The sequence below is a fragment of the Rhinopithecus bieti genome, unplaced genomic scaffold (assembly GCF_001698545.2).
Source record: "Rhinopithecus bieti isolate Rb0 unplaced genomic scaffold, ASM169854v2 scaffold_12012, whole genome shotgun sequence".
NCBI classification, from domain to species: domain Eukaryota; kingdom Metazoa; phylum Chordata; class Mammalia; order Primates; family Cercopithecidae; genus Rhinopithecus; species Rhinopithecus bieti.
Genome location: NW_016806984.1, coordinates 422,244 through 427,452, shown reverse-complemented (window position 1 = coordinate 427,452; position 5,209 = coordinate 422,244). Strand labels below are relative to the sequence as shown.

The 5,209-nt window shown below is 37.1% G+C and overlaps 1 pseudogene; it reads left to right on the top strand.

Annotated features, from left to right (window-relative positions):
* The first annotated feature begins 2,175 nt into the window (after positions 1 to 2,175).
* On the top strand, positions 2,176 to 2,931 carry LOC108534298 (keratin, type I cytoskeletal 18 pseudogene; annotated as a pseudogene).
* The last annotated feature ends 2,278 nt before the right edge of the window (positions 2,932 to 5,209 follow it).

The window sequence follows — 5,209 nt, the reverse complement described above, 5'->3', positions numbered from 1 at the left end:
TTTGTTTGACTTTTTTTTCACAATGCTACTTTTCTTATATATATATGAAAAAATCTCTTAATGTTATTAAAAAAATGGAATCAGTTTGTGATAAGATATATAAATGAAAACATTAATGACATATTAACCATTGATTAAAACTATGCAAATAAACATGTATACATAAAATGAATGTAAACAATTGCACCAAGTTAATAAAAATTGGTTTAATTTATATAAAAGAAAACGGAAAATGTTTCTTTTTTTTATATGTAATCATTTATATTGTGGGACTTAGGAAATCAAACAAACAATGGAGTTCTAATTTGCAAATCAAGCAACAGGTATTTAATAAATACTGCTTTTACTCTTTAAAAAAGCAGCATGGAGTTGGTTGGGTCAGATCTCTTTCACTGAGATCTCATCTCAGTTATAATTTTGCAATTATGGTTTTACCTTTTAAATTTATTCTAGATGTTTCTTAGTTCTTTATTTAGTTCTTTAATTCATTTCATATAGCAATATAAGCTGGATAAACCTTAAAAACTTATAGTCAGTAGCTCATATTATTGTTATCATTTTAAGAATAGAAGTAAAATCCTCAGTTCTAATTATTTGTAAATTAAACATTATTGTGTATTATTAAGGCCTGTTAATGAAAAAATCAAATTTTGTAAAATATTTTAAAGTTTATTCTGAGGCAATATGAGTGGCCATGTCCAAGAGAACAGTCCAAAACGTCCTGAGAAAGTGTGCCAAATGTGGTCAGATTACAGTTTGGTTGTATGTATTTTAGGGAGACAAGAATTGCAGGTAAAATTACAAATCAATACATGTAAAGCATACATTGGTTTGGCCTAAGGTGGTGGGATATATTGAAGTGGAAGGCTTACAGGTCATAGGTAGATTTAGACTTTCTGACTGGCAATTGGTTGAATGAGTTAAGCTTTGTCTAAAGACTTGGCATCAATAGGAAAAAAAAATGCTTGAGTTAAATTAAGATAGGGAGGGTTCTGGAGGCCAGGGTTCTTGTTATGTAGATGAAGCTTCATATGTAGCAGTCTTCAGACGGAATAGATGAGAAATGTCTCTTTTCAGACGTTAAATGTGTCAGGCTCTTAGTTAATCTCTCCAGATGCAGGGAATCTCTCCAGATGAAAGGGAAGACCTGGCTGGTTGTACTAAAAGACTCTGCAGATGTAAATTTCCCACACAAAAGTTGACTTTATCCGTGAAGTTCTAGCTGGTTTTCCTGGAAGAATATCTGAAACAAGAGAGTGAAACAGCCTAGCCTGAATTAGCAATAACTCCTTGGCTGAATGAACTGCTAAGCAACAAAGTTCCTAAAGCAATACAGGATTCTAGAAGTAACAGTAGTCTTTGAAATATGACTGAGATCCTAGTTAACAGGCCACGTCATCAGAGAAACCCAATAGCTATGAATGTTACTGTTACTGGGGGTCCTTGCTCCCAGAGCTCCCAAGATACTGGTGGGCCACTTCCAAGATGGTGGCAAGCCTTGTGTTCTCTTACCTGGGGTTATTGGCCTCACCGATTCCAAGGAATGGAATCTTGGGCCATGCAGTGAGTGTTATAGCTCTATTAGATGCCATGGGTCATGGAAGAGAACCGTGGAATCTAATGACTAATATTCAGCTTGATTAGGACAAACCCGGACACTTAGCCATGCAGGAACAATGGCAAGCCTTTAGTCTGATTGGAAGCGGCAATGGGTGCCTCACTGGATCAGGAGCAGAGCAGACACCCTGCCAGCTCCGGAAGGATAGAAGTCAGCGGTGGGTCTCCCATGGTGGCAAACAACAGTGGTGGATGGTGAGGGAAAGCTCAGCTCAAGGCATAACAAACACGGACCAGAAGAGTGTGCAGTTGCAAGATTTAATAGAGTGAAAACAGAGCTCTTATACAAAGGGAGGGGACCCAAAAAGGGTAGCCATTGACAGCTCCAATGCCTGGGTTTATATCCCAATCATTGTCCCTCCCACTGTGGCGTCAGGCGATAGATGATTGGCTATTTCTTTACCTCCTGTTTTTGCCTGATTAGCATTTTAGTGAGCTCTCTTCACTACCCGATTGATTGGGTGTGAGCTAAGTTGCAAGCCTCATGTTTAAAGGTGGATGCGATCACCTCCCCAGCTAGGGTTAGGGATTCTTAGCCGGCCTAGGAAATCCAGCTAGTCCTGTCTCTCACATGGGCTCCACAAGGTCACTGATGACAACAATGTCTCTCATCTGTAGCTGGAGACAGAGATTGAGGCTCTCAAAGAGGAACTGCTCTTCCTGAAGAACCATGAAAAGGAAGTAAAAGGTCTACAAGCCCAGACTGCCAGCTCTGGGTTGACCCTGGAGGTAGATGCCCCCAAATCTCAAGAACTTGCCAAGATCGTGGCAGGCATCCTGGCCCAATACCATGAGTTGACTCAGAAGAACCGAGAAGAGTTGGACAATTACTGGTCTCAGCAGATTGAAGAGAGCACCACAGTGGTCACCACACAGTCTGCTGAGGATGGAGCTGTTGACATGAGGCTCACAGAGCTGAGACGTACAGTCCAGTCCTTGGAGATCAACCTGGACTTGATGAGAAATCTGAAGTCCAGCTTGGATACCAGTCTGAGGGAGGTGGAGGCCCCCTATGCTCTGCAGATGGAGCTTCTCAGCAGCATCCTGCTGCACCTGAAGCTGGCGCTGACACAGATCAGGGCAGAGGGGAAGCACCAGCCCTGGAGTATGAGGTTCTGCTGAACATTAAGGTCAAGCTGGAGGAGGCTGAGATCGCCACCTACCACCACCTGCTGGAAGACAGCGAGGACTTTAATTTTGATGATGCCCTGGACAGCAGCAGCTCCATGCAAACCCTCCAAAGACCACCACACACCAGATAGTGGACGGTAAGTGGTGTCTGAGACCAATGACACCAAAGTTCTGAGACATTAAGCCAGCAGAAACCGGGTACCTTTCGGGGAGCAGGAGGCCAATAAAAAGTTCAGAGGTCAAAAAAAAAAAAAAAGATTTTATGGTTTGTACCGTGTAACTTAACCCTGGCTTGCATGGTCTTAGGTCTTCTGTATAATTTTGGTATTTTATTGTCACAGAGTATGCTTTGTCAGCTTTATGATCTCTGTTTTAACATTAATGCTGGTTAGCTGTACTTAAACTCCAAAACAGGGGAATACAGGGAAGTATGGCTGACCTTTCTTCCCTTGTGGCATGGAATTCAGTTTTTCAGGTTTCTCTGAGATCCCCATGGCCTATGAAGGGTTCATTCAGTCAGTCTGGGGACTATAGGATTTTATTTTTGATTTATGAACCCATCTTGAGTGCTTCTATGTATATTCAAAGGCCCCACAAGAAATTATATTTTTTACAAAGAGCAAGAATATTTGTTACATAAAAAAGAATATGTACCCTTAAGAAATAACCATAAACTTCAAATTAGATAAGATCATATTGAAAACAGCAAGTCTGTATCCATCTACTTGTTAAAATTGGTAACAGATATGTTCTAAGGAAATTTAGCTAGTTACGATAGCTCTCTTATTTCTCACATTAAAATTTGACTGTTAAGGGTGATAGAGCTTAAATGTGGTCGCAGGGGAAATGTATTTTTTAAGATATTTCTTTCCATCTTGAGGATATAATAAATGTAAAATTCTTCAACTATTCCACTTTACTAGAAAAAAAGCCCTGAGGTAGGTTTCAGACCAAGNAGAAATAACCATAAACTTCAAATTAGATAAGATCATATTGAAAACAGCAAGTCTGTATCCATCTACTTGTTAAAATTGGTAACAGATATGTTCTAAGGAAATTTAGCTAGTTACGATAGCTCTCTTATTTCTCACATTAAAAATTTGACTGTTAAGGGTGATAGAGCTTAAATGTGGTCGCAGGGGAAATGTATTTTTTAAGATATTTCTTTCCATCTTGAGGATATAATAAATGTAAAATTCTTCAACTATTCCACTTTACTAGAAAAAAAGCCCTGAGGTTTAGGTTTCAGACCAAGTTAAATCATTTTTACCCTATAGGAAATAAACTGGAATTTAAACTTAAATTATGTAGAAATTTTGCTTAAGAGTCCCTTTATTAGACCATGCTAATTGATGATTTCCACACTTACTTTCTAATTTAGCACTAATAAAATCATTCTATCAGACTAGACTGTAAGTGCTATTTATCATAATGTTCTGTTCACTAAATGGAAGCCTTATTTAAAGCATTTTACTTAAATCCAGCCACTTACTATCAACCATTTTGTATCTCTTTATTTCTAAATCCAGAGGCAAAAATATCACTTAAGGTCTGAATTAAAATGTTTTCTAAAACAGTATTAAGTTATATTCTTTATTCTTTATTTTAGATCAATTTGAGAAAGTTTAAAAACAATATCAATACTTTTCTTTTAATTTAAATTTGTATTTTAAATGTAGTAGTTACTGTATCTGTCCACAGCATATTTTGCCAATAATTCTTGAATGAATTGGAATTTTATTTAAAGTTGCCAAACAGGGATAAAATTCAAAGTCTTCATTATACCAGCATTATCAAGTGAATACCATTAATATCCAATATCATTGTGTCTTTAATGCCTTATGCATTAACTTGAGGTCTACTAATTAAAATTTTCTATAAATCGTTTTGAACTTAATTGAACTAGAGTTTCGCATTATTATCACAATTTGTGGGGGAAAATCTGCAAGAATTTCTTTCTAAGTACATGTTAAAATTAAAATAATCTATTTTCAAAACTTTAACTTCATAGATTAATATAAATAAGCAAATTAAGAGTTTACTTAGTGTTATTTATATTATTGTTTATTCAAGTTCACATTTTATGAACTAAAATTTTCTTCTTCCATCAACCTTGTTCAGATCATCACCACCTCTCAGTTGGGTGATTGAAGTAGTTTCCTACCTACTGTTGTTACCAGAGAGTGGTCCTGCTCCAGACCCTAAGAGATGATTTATTAAACTCACTCAAGAAAGAATTTCAGGCGAGTTCATAAAGTGAAAGCATGTTTATTAAGAAAGTAAAGAAATAAAGGAATGGTTGCTCTATAAGTAGAGCAAACTTGAGGGCTGCTGATTGCCCATTTCTATGGTTATTTCTTGATTATATGCTAAACAAGGGGCAGATTATTCATGCTTCCTTTTTTTAGACCATATGGGATAACTTTCTGATTTTCCCATAGCATTTGTAAACTGTCATGGT